Raw genomic sequence first — 12654 nt, forward strand, 5'->3', positions numbered from 1 at the left:
GACTGCCAGGAAATCAACAAACACTTGGGGAAAGGAAAATAGAATTCATTGTCTAAATGAAAGACATGTTACTTTTTCTGCCTGGTTGGCTAGCTAGCATCCTGGTTTCTTCTCCTGCATTTTATGTGGTAGCTTGCTGGAAAACAGAACAACATTTAGCACTTATTATCCCAGGAGAACTAAATTCCAACATACAGTTGATCTCAACACTGCTGGGTTGATCTTAAAGGATGATGTGTTAAGTAATCAACCGTACAACTAAAGGTCATTTGACTAAAGGATGGGACAGTTGCCTGCCAGCTTGTTTTTTGAATACCTGAAGCCCAGCTATTGCAAAATATTTCTCTCTGCACCCTCAGAAGGTAAAAAGATGGTCCTGCTTTACTTTGACATTCAGGATAAAATTGAGAAATGAACAGTGGCTGTGCCACATTCCAAGTCATTCCAAAAAATCAGTAGTAGTATCAGTTAGAAAAGACTTTCAGAACTTGAAAAGCTGGGCTTCCATAAAATTCACCTGAGAATTGAAAATGAAATTAATTTCAGGTGGGGAGATAAGCATGAGAAATTGTATCTGAGACCAAATATACAACGTGGCCCTGCTTTTCTTTTAAATTGAGTGAGCATACAGGTGACATATAAACTAAAAAAAGATAAAATAAAATAAAATTTGATTCATATCTATGACATCATATGTTTTAAATATAATATACCATTCATAGCACTTGGCACATAACTGAATACATTAAATACCACTGTCCTTGGATAGAAAAACAATGCTAGAGTTTTTAGAAAAGGCTGGAGAGGCATTACTAGCTTGACTAGTATGGGGTTTTTTGGGGTTGACTCTTTCATTTGAACTCAAATGATTCTTACTACCTGGTGGCCCCATTATATTTTCAACAAGTAGCTAATGGGAATAAACTGGTGCTGACTGAACTTCAGGATTGAAGAGGAGCAAGTGGTGAACCCTGGGGCGTGGTCTCCTCTGAATGAGCAAGCACATTTTCAACACAATTGGCTGCCTAATCGCCTGTTGCAAACTTGGTTGATGTATTTGGATGTGTAAGCAATTATATTTCCGCTAAAAGCTTTGGTCGGTAATGCTTTTGTTCTCCATTTCTTACAACTGAATTAACAGAGGGAAAAAAATTGGTATGGAAATTGTTTTCAATATGTTTTGTCATGCTTTTTAACTTTTCAAAACATTTTTCAATTAAGCTAGCCAACTGATATAAGGTTTATTATACCTCCAAACACCACATAAAATAGATAAGAAAGAAAAAGAAACACAGTGGATAATAAAAGTAGTTTTAGTAATGAAACAACTTCTGATGAAAAAGCCTACATGTTTACATTAAACCACATCTTTTATTTATATTTTTTAATAAATTTTTTGGGATGACATTGGTTAATAAAATTGTAGAGATTTCAAGTGCACAATTCTATAATACATCACCTGTATTTTACATTGTGTGTTCATCACCCAAAGGCAAATCTCCTTATGCTTGATCCCCTTAACCTTTTTTCTATCTCCCCTTCTCCTTTCTTTCTGGTAACCACAAACTGTTGTCTGTGTTTACAAGTTTTTGTTTGATAGTCTAGTTCATTTACATGTGATTTAAATTAATTGTTCCGAGTGCCTTCCTGTGCTACCCACCGAGTCAGTTCTGAGTATTGAGAATGAGTAAGACACATGGTTCCAGACTTCAAAAAACATATCTTCAGATAGGCCTTTGGCAGATACGGGCTTAATGTCTGCATCACCTGAAGTTTCACGAGATGAGGCTCTTAATTTCCAAAATAATAATGACTGTAAACCACAGGCTCTGAATATTTGTCTTCTGGTGTCCAGCCTTGTCACAGCCCCCACTAAGATTGCCACAGCATGTTGGACACATTATATTGGAGATTAATTTAAAAAAATAATGCACATCAATTCATCGGGGGCCAAAAAACAGCAGTCACGGTATTATCGCAATCATTTGGGAAATAAAAACAGGCTACAAAGAAATGAATTTAAAAACAGCACCATGAACAAACATGACAAACAGAGACTTATGGACATGGGCAGTGGATTCGTGGTTATAGAAGGAGGTAGGGAGGAGTAAAAGTGGTCAAATATTTGGTGACAGAGGGAAATCTAATTATGGGTGGTGAACACACGATGCAATATATATATGTGAATTTTGTTGATCGATGTCACCTCAATAATTTTTAATTTAAAAAATTCTGTTACAAAAAAATAAATAAAACTAGCACCGCAAAAACAAACAAACAAACAAATAAATAGAACTGCCACCATGTCTGTCATAAAAACATGAATTTTGTTCTCTAAAAAGGCTTGCTTTTGCAAACACTTTCTACAGCTATCGCATATAATGATTCTGTAATCCAGGTAATGTTAATGTTTTATAATTTCAACTTTAATGAGAATTTACTTATCATTTCTTTATTATAAATTTTCCATGTGCGAGGTCAAACTCACATTTCATGTGTAAACAGTGTGAGGAACAGGCACCCTACCTTTAAATCCCAGTTCTTCGCTAATTCTGCGACATTAGTAGTATCACTGTAGCACTTTCTAACTCTCTGTTTCATCTTCTGATAAATGGGGAAAATACTCATATTATAGAATGGTTATTATATCGAGTAAGACAGTGAGAATTTGCTTAGGATAGACCCTGACATATAGAGAGCCTTTTAAGACCTGCACCTGAGAAATGATCCTCTAAAAGGTCTAGCATGAAAAACCAATGGGCTGCTGGAATCCCATAGGCTATGGTGATCTGAGGCAGCTATGAAAGAGCTGGTGCCCTGTTTGCAGACTCACCTAGCCCAGGGCCCAGTGTAGAAGCAGTGGCTGGAGAGGCATCCAGACTGAAAAAGACACCTTTGCATTGGTCTGAGGGACAGGCCTACTGGGCGCTCTCCAGGAAGATGGCTGGTGAACACCATTTGTTTATGGGGGGAGGGGTTCATTTGTTTGTTTGTTTTGTTTTGTTTTGTTTTAACTCAAGGCTTTATTAACAGAGTTGAAATAAGTACTGACAGCAATATTTTAAAAATATATTTATAAAGTATTTTCAAGGAGATTTTAAGTGTTTCTTCATGAAAATGGAGGTTTAATATTAAAGATGATTATATGCTTAATGCCTCTAGTGTTCAGCATTGTAAATATAGTTTATCTTATTGAGAACTGATGATATCACCTTACCTGACTGAATGACCATTCTAGAACATTTTATATGTTCATGATTTTGAAGTTTGAGTAATCAATGAAAAGAATAACACTTAACATTAACTCTCTCTGTTTGCAAATGAATACATCCAATGAGCTTAGATTTTTACTTTTTCTGAAATTCTACCCAGTATAGTCAATTATTGGTTATGGGAATGAACACCAAGTTCTTAACCTTTATATTGTTCTTAGTCTCCTTGGACTCACCCATAAATTTGGGCAGATAGAAATTAACAGAGTGAGTGCTCATGCAGACTTATTTCTTATTTCCAATGCCAGATATTGAAGCTAATTCTCTCAGTTGGATTTCTCCATCATATTCTTCCCTTTTGAGTCAGAGTAATGACATGTATCACCAGGACTTGGGCAGAGGCATTTGGATTGTATGGGAGACAGCCTGGGTTAAAGGCCCAGGATATACATGGATCTGATAGGTGACCCTACCTCAGTGGTTGGAAATCCAGGTATGAAGAGAGGCTGAGTCCAAAAGTCAATCCAGAGCCCAAAGCTTATTTTCAGGGAAACTCCTCCTCAATAGTGGGGAAACCACTGACAAGAATAAAAACCTCCAACAGGGTCACTGTGGAAGTCAGAACAATCAGAATATGGGGCAAGCCAGGGAACTTAAGAAATAACGGCTGACCCAACCACTGAGAGGGACAATTGTCACAGTGAGATTCAGACTCTTCAGGGAATTGACTTGATGCAAGATCAAGGACCTTAGGAACTGGAATTACAGAAATTAGAATAGCAGGAATTGTATCCAGAAACTACTGTTAGGACAGGTACTCATATCAGTTACCTCTCCATCCAGGTGAGATCTGAGAAACATGGATAGATAAGCATGGTCAGGTTCTAACTGAGACCTTGAGATCTTTCATCAAGGTAGAGCTTAACTGCGTGTTCTTTCTTAAAGGACAAAAAATTAGTGCAGGGCCACATGAAAAGCGTGTGTGTGTGTGTGTGTGTGTGTGTGTGTGTGTGTGTGTGTGTATGGCTTTAGGGGTCTTTGTGCATGCAGATCCTCCCAGCTCCCTTCATCTAACACTACTACAGAAGAAGTTGTTGAGCTGAAACTACATTATGGATTTTGAGAAAAAGATAGCTTTATCCAAAAGCTCACTTCTATATGGCAAATACAGATTTCAGAGCCAAATGAGAGAATAGGAAACCGTCTTGCAGCCCGAATAGGTCAAACTTCAGCCTCCAATGAAAGCCCTTCCTGTGTATAACTGAGATGTGTCCCAAGTTCCTAAGAATGAGAATCATTTTGGATAATCCCCAAGTGACTACTAAATACAGAGATCAATGTTTAGGACTTAATGGCTAACAAGAATTTACCAAATATAATAGTCTCACCAATTATACTTTCTACTTACCCTGTTTTAGCACCGAACTACCCAATTTGAAATAATTCTCAACTCATAGATTCCATTCACTGATACCCCTCCTGGCCCATGGTGTGTGAATACTTCTCAGATCTTACCACCATTGAGGCATCAAACACAGTTTGGCACAGTGAATCTCATGTCCTATTCCCTTTCTTGTTCTCATGGCAGAAGTCACTGGTGGATGATGGTACATTTTCTTGTAAAGTGAAGATGGCGTCATAATCCACCATCAGGTATTTATTAAACCTCTACTATGTGCCAAGCACTCCAGGTAGCCGCTTTGAATCAATCATAGATAGCAAATTACATGAAACCAGTTTTCCATGTCAGGCCCAGATCCTACATTCAATTCTATCCCCGTGGAGCAGTATAAGGAGCAATACATCCCAGCTGATTAGCCCCACATCAATGCCCTCTCTTTACAATAGGCTGGGGTAGAAAGCCTCTTGCACTGAAAAGGGCTCTATTAAAACTCAATCAAGAGCATTTTGAATTATTCAATACCATCAGTGTTTTCCTAAAAGTCAAAAGGTAAGTGGATGGTTTTATGGCCCTGTGGGAAAGTAAAGCTCTTGACTTGAAATCTACTTTTCAAATAAAATTTTAAAAGATCACTAAATGTGGCAGTTCTACCTATTAGCCTCCTATGGGCCTCAATATCATTGCTCACAAGAGATCCGAGTTATGGAAAATAAATTTTCTTTTGTTCGAATCATTATTTCTGAGTTCTATGGCATACAATGTAGAAACACTTTGCTCCTGATTTTGATTAGATATCTTGGAAATATACCTAGATACATCACTTTCCTCCTAATTTTGATTAGATTTCTTGGAAATATACCCTGATACATCATTTAACATCTGCCAAGGAGCTTGAAATCTTTTTAGATGCTTGATCTCAATGTCTATATCTCATATTTTATGTATCATATATGCTCTTCAAGTGACTCAATAATTTTTCAAAATGCCAGAAGTAACAACTGTAATGCCAGATGTCTCCTGTAGAAAATTAGAATGGTGACGGTTATCTCCCTAAGACTGCTCCTTCAACAAAATGACAAGTACTGATACACTCATTATCCAATAATAACAGCTTTATATTTATGCAGAGAAGCAAATTAATGAAATATTTCCATTTTGTGGTGGAGGCTACTATAAGATTATTTCTAAGATGATGGGAAAATGAAAGGTGAAACAAATACTGTCAAATAACAAGCATAACTGATAATGCATCAGAATGAGTATTAAATCAACATTCCGATGTGCCAAATAAGACTATATGTGAGAACTAGGTGTCAGAGACTGGAGACAACCAAAATATTGGAGTATTTCATAAAGCTCACACAGCTTTCCATGGCTAGTAGGAAACCAATTTGATCTGTAAGATAATTTTAAATTTTATTTATTTAATTCTTTGCAATATTATTATCATTTTTTAATTAACTTTGAACGAATCTCTATTACCGAAGAGACTAAAACTAAATAAATGTTTCATAAGCTTGTTGGTAGTAAGCTTTTGATATTATTATGACTTTTTTAAAGTTTCAAACACACAAAAAAACAAGCAATCCAATTAAAAAATGGGCAGAGGACCTGAACAGACACTTCTCTCAAGGAGACACAAATGGCCAACAAACATATGAAAAGATGCTCAACTTCACTAGCTATTAGAGAGATGTTACAAGACTTTTAACATCTAAGGCTAACATTTCCTGATAAAATATTTCTATTTAAGTTCTGTTGATTTAGTTTCCTATAAATTAGCTGTCTACATCTCCTTTCTCTGATGAAGGGTACTAAATAGAATAATTAAATGTTGGTGTAGAGCTCAATTTCAAGAATTATTAGCTTGGTGCTCACTCATGTTTTCCTGTTTTGTTTTGTTTTTTTCTGAAAAGTTTGATTTTTGATTTGTGAAGAATATGTGAATACATGATCACGGTAACTCTATATTAAGAAAAATGTCATTTTAAAATTTTATAGCTTTCTCCTGAGACCCCTTATTAATATTTTTAGCATATTGGATCAAAGAGGATTGGTGACTTCTAAACACTGCATTCTATATAGCATCATTTAAATATACTTAAAGAAGAATTAATCAGGGAATGCAGGTCAGGTATTCCATCCAGTTATGTCACATGCCTCATGACACTAAAACTGTGGGCTGCCTCCCAAGAGAGGAAGAGAAAGATGGCTCGGGGTTTTTCCTCATATCAAAACCCCTGAATGGTATTATTGAAACATGCTAGCTGCTCTCTACCATCCCCCCAGGGCAATAACAAATTGTTATTGAACACAAGGGGATCTGCACTGCAAGTGAATGAGAAGAGAATGATATAGATATATAAGTTTCAAATGAATGACCTCTTCAGTTTTAGAATCATGACATGAAGAGTTGAAAAAATACATATCATGTCTGATCATAGTCGGCACATTTTCTTTAATAACTCTTCATTTTCTTTTCTCCTATTTATCCTCACCTCTGTATATGTCACCATCAAACCTTCTGACCTTAATGATCCTCAAATATGAAGGGAGAGACAATCACTTGTGTTATGTAAATGTTTGTATTTTCTACAGGAGTATTGGAACTCAAAGACCCATGAATTCAGGGGATAAGATCAGCTTCGACTTTAGGACATAGATTGGTTGATATTTATTTCAGATATTTATTTCAAAGACTGTCAAGTGAACCTTCACAACAGAGTGTGAAAACAACAATATACAGTTAGGGCCTAAAGTTATGTTTTGTTTTATTTTTGAAGTATGCATATGCATACATGTTCATGTGCGTATATTGGCTTAAATAATACATTAGAGTCCATGTAAGTTGCAGGTTGCCCAGAAAATTGTAAACTCTGTACTTATTACTACCTATCTTTTCATTTATTCAGGTGTCACAGGGCTCCTTTTAGTTTATGTTGATGGTGACCAAACAGAGAATAAAGGGAGTTAGTTTTCAAATTGGGGTGAAGCCACATTTTGTTTTCTCGAGTTACACATTCTCATGCAGTGATCTTGTACTCTGATATTTAAGCTTTTGTGCAATTAAAAAACTTACTAATAATAAAAACATGTAGCCTATGCTCGTTTCCTTCATCAGCATTTAAATGTTACAATTTGTCTGCATCTCATTTTGTGAAAAAATGTGAAGTAGTAAAGAGTTGGATACTTAGCTTTCATTACTCCAGACAGGAGTAATGAAAGCTAAGTATCAAAACAAAATGTGATATGCTATATGTTTCTATTCTGGTTAGATAGATTTTAAAGTGCCATCTTATTTTCATTTAATTTTTTAAAAATTCAAAATAATTGAGTAATCAACTTTTTACAAAGCAGCTGAATCCTCCATCGACCCGACACAATACATATGGGCAACAGTGCTTTTTAAACTGTGACACGAGTTTGAATTTAGGTTTTAGTACAAAACATTTGCCAAATTGGTTTCCCTTTTTTCTTTAAATTGCTAATTTTAATCTCTAAATTGTTCTCCTTATATTAGAGCATAGAGTATGTGATGACTGGATTCACATCTTATTATGTAGCCTTTAATGAGTTAACAAAATAAATGCACTGGGATGGGGTAAGTAGGTATTCATTTACTTTTAACTAACTGATACTGAAAAATGAACTTTAAGTTTTAAGAAAATTAACCTCAAGTTCACATTTCTTTTACAACAATTTTTATCTTGTGGAAAGCTCTTTAGTCTGGTACTCTCTCACTGGGATGACAGAAAACAAATAATGCATAAAATAAAAATATACTCAACATATTCATTTTCATTTAATTTCTAATTATGACAGGTATAAGTATATTGAAGTTAAGGAAAAAGGCAAACTTTCCTTCTGCAGAGGCCTTATTTTGCCTATTTTGGCCGCTAATGAGGGCTTGGCCTGGGACTGGTCCCTAGAGGCCTAAGAAGCATTCCCTTGGAAAGGTACTTAACCTATTCCCGTGTATCTTCCTAAATCACAGCAGAATGCTAAGAGTGAGACTGATATTTGGAGACAAAAAAAAAAAAAAAGGATAAAGTCATAAAGTTAAATCATTATGTTTTCCCATTTTTTAAGGTTCAGAATTTATCAAGTTCTTTTAGAATAAAAATGTAAAAACATGAGATGATTATATGAGAAAGCCAATTTTGAAACTGAAGATAGTTTTCAATGGAATGTATTTGACAAGCAGCTACCACTTTTATTGACTAAGTTTGAGTATGGTTTGATTTACGAATTCCTGATTCCTAAGGAAATTATTTTAAACAAATTGTGGAACATACATACACAAATGTATGACTTGGCTTTGGCAGGGAAAAATGGTCTCCCCGAAAAAATAAAATCTTAGGGGTTATAAATAGGTCAAAAAGAATTAGATTTTTTATTTTTACTTTGGGAATGTAATCGAGTGAATGAAATAATTTCATATACATTTTTACATCCAACAGCAGTGACACACTGTTCATACATTAAATTCTATAGGAAAATGTACATCCTTCTTATTTTGGTAGATAAGATCTGCCAAGAGTTCATGGATATAAAAAACCTTTCATTGCAAGCTGAACTCGTGAAATAACAAGGGTAAGTCACGTTCCTTTCAATAGCTTTATGACATTAATAAAGCTGTTGTCAAAACGCACGTTAATATTGGCACGTGTACGATGAAGTCTCACAAATTCTCCAAAACGTGAACATCCAATTTGAAAACTTTACAAAATAGCCTAATGGATTTTGCAACTGAATCTACCCAGGGATGTTAAAGTACAGGATTGTTTATTTTAAGTGTACTTCTGTAGCTCTCCTCCTAAGTGACTATTCTATGCTTCTTTAATCACAAAGAAATGTATTCTTATGAAGTTAAGCAGCTGTAGATGCAGAATGCTGATAACATTTTCTCCATATCTGAGTTACCTAAAGAAAACCCAGTTAGCAGTTATTCTACCAAATACTTGTAACATTCACATGAAATTTTAATTGATTTTCAAATAGTACAACTGTGCTGTGAATCCAACCACATAGAATATAAGCCTTAAACCCACTAGGTTTAACCAATTGTGTCTTTTTAGACTAAAACTATGTAAAATAAAATCTGATAACTCCCTGGTGTTAGAGGTAGACAGTTTTCTTTCAAATCCTAGGTTTGGTCCTTTATTTTATTCAGCAGTGAAAGCCATGAATACAGAACAAATAACAGCTGTTACAATTCTCAACCATGACTTCTAACGTCAGAGAATTCAAAGTATGAACATAGTACACAGTAATGAAAAGTATCAAAAATTAGTTTACCTCAAAAAAGATAAATAAAACAGGTATATTCCACCAATACATAAACAGATGTTTGTGCTACAGTTAAAATTTGCTGTATACAAAAGATCATAGTCCCCATAATCTGCTTATGATAGAAGCAAGAATACATGAGCCATTTAAATTGTCAGACATTATGCTTTATAAGGTATGCACAGAAGTTCAAGCAATAAATACATACATTAGTTCAAAGCCTTACAATAGCTACGCAAAGCAGATGCAGAAAAGCAGATTTGCTATTACTAGCAAGCAATGATATAAGAGTAAAAATTCATGAAATGCATTAAAGCAACATTTTTCTTAGAAAAAGTCTGGTCATTTATGGGTCCACCAACATTTTTACATAATATGCACAATTATCAAAATACAGACCAAGCATTTCAGAAAACTCCAAAAAACCTAAAATCTATTTTCAAAGCAATTGCAGTTTTGGAGGTTTTTCTGGTATAATGTGCAAGCAGCTATTTTTTAAAATTGTATTCATATAAAACCCATGCAAAACTCTACAGGTATATGCATTCTGTGGCTGAGACTTCCTTTCAAAAGTTTTGTAACTGAGGTATGCATACTTTAGCATTGTAGTCTTAGGCCACCCTCCTGATGGTACAGCTCTCACAGTTACTTTCAGTCTATCAAAGCCTTTTGAACATGCACCTGAAAGACCTATTTTCCCTTCAGATAATCCTTATAGTAGGATCCTAGATGACTGAAAACCATCCTTCATAATATCAATCTTTCCTTTGATACCATATTGTAAACTTCCTGTTCATTGATCATGACCCAAAGACAAACATAATGAAAAGTAGCAGTTACTATGACGTTCTCACGTTTCATGCAATCTGCCATAATTGTTCTAATTTTTTTTTCTTTTTTTCTTTTTTTTTCTTTTTTTTTTTTTTGCAGAGGTAGAAGCTTTCAGAAAGCCTTTTGGGTAAGTGGGAAAACCCTTTTGAAAGCCGTTATGTCCTTTTATTTGGTGTGATAGATGACTGGGTATCTCTCTAACTCTATTTGCTGACTTCAGCAAAGAATAAACAATGAGCTTAGTTTGCAGGAACCAGCTCCATCACATGGAACTGGCACGTATGTTAAGCTCTAGCAGCCACCTTCTGTCAAAACTGTTTGTAAAGCAATAACCATAATCAGGTTATGAGGTCCCTTGGTTGGGGGAAAAAGTATTATCAAGACTTGGCACAGCACATGAAAAGCAACACGTAAAGTTTCTTTGTTTTAAGCAAACATCTGACTATGCTAATTTCAACTACATCATAACACATTATAGTTTTGGGGTTTGGAGTTGTCAAGAAAACCAGCATTCCAACAATTTGGCCTGTGCAAGTCTTTGAAAGGGAGTGTATTGTTAGTGTTAATATCCCGTATAAGCAGAGGCAGAATTATATGTAACTTTGGTTTGACTGAAAATAAATACCATGGACTACAATTGCTATAATCTTTGCTTTCAGTGTAAAAACTCAGTTAGATCACTTTAAAATCAATATGAAATTAATTTTTGGCTTTACTAGACCTTTTATGTTTGGTTCCTACTTTTTGTTTTTTCATTATAACTTAAGATTATAAAAAATTGTACACAACAAAGATTCAGACCATACAAGACATCTTCTAACAACATGTATTCACCACCTAAAATAAGTGACTAGATGGGGGAAAACAAAAACACAATGTACTATATATAACAATATGCAATCTGCATTTGTATCAAGTACATAATCATTTTGGTCAGTGATCCACATTTGTTGCTTTCTAGCATATCATAACTTCCACTGCAGATTTTGTTCTCACCTCTGTCTTTAATGAAAGCAAATCTTCATAACATTTAGATGAACTTTTGGCCTCAGAAGATTACTCTGTGACTGAATTAACTTTTTAGTTGTGGTTTTTGTCATATTTGATTCTTTGTTTAGGGCTAAATGAAAAGATCCCAGAGGTCATCAGAAAACAGCAGGTAGTTCATGGAAAAGGTCCCTTTGTACTAATTGAAGTTACAGAAGGCTGACCAAAGCATGTGGCTGCTTCTGTCCTTGAGCTCTTGGCCATGGTTAGAGTTGGCTTTGGTTTGCAGCTGTAGCCTTTGACTGTGTTTGCAGGTAGACAAAGCTTTATCACAAGGAGGTAAAAAGTACAGTTGTAAGATCTATGCAGATATGCAAATGTTTCTATGGTGCTTGCACAGATAATGTTAGCTTAGGATTGCACTTTACATTTTAACACTAACAGCACAGACTGGAAGCCTAAGGTTTTAGATGGTTGCAACAGTCTAATTACTGTGTTTTGTAATAACTAACATGTCATTTACAGTTGGTGGCACCAACATAAAAAACTAATGTTCTGTTGTTTAAAATTCAGCTAGATACAAGCAGTGACACTAATTTATGATACTACTCCTGTGCAAATTAAAAATAATAGCAACAAGTTGAACTTGACCAGCAATTGTTTCTAACATTACAACTACTCAGTGCTGGAAAATTCACATTAATGAAACTAACACTATTTTTGGCAGTATATGAGGCGCGCTTGCTTTCTACAGGACATGTATCCTCATATTCAGTCATTTTATGAACCCTTTAGAGCCACACTTTTTAAATGGGCAAAGCCATTTTAGAAAGAACAGTTCATTTTTTTCCAAGAAAAGCAGTTTTTGTCTTTTTTTTTCTAAAAAAAAAGAGAGAGACATGGGAGGAAATGGGAGGAGAGGGAGGGAGGGAG

This window comes from Rousettus aegyptiacus, unplaced genomic scaffold, assembly GCF_014176215.1.
Source record: "Rousettus aegyptiacus isolate mRouAeg1 unplaced genomic scaffold, mRouAeg1.p scaffold_m13_p_13, whole genome shotgun sequence".
Taxonomy (NCBI): domain Eukaryota; kingdom Metazoa; phylum Chordata; class Mammalia; order Chiroptera; family Pteropodidae; genus Rousettus; species Rousettus aegyptiacus.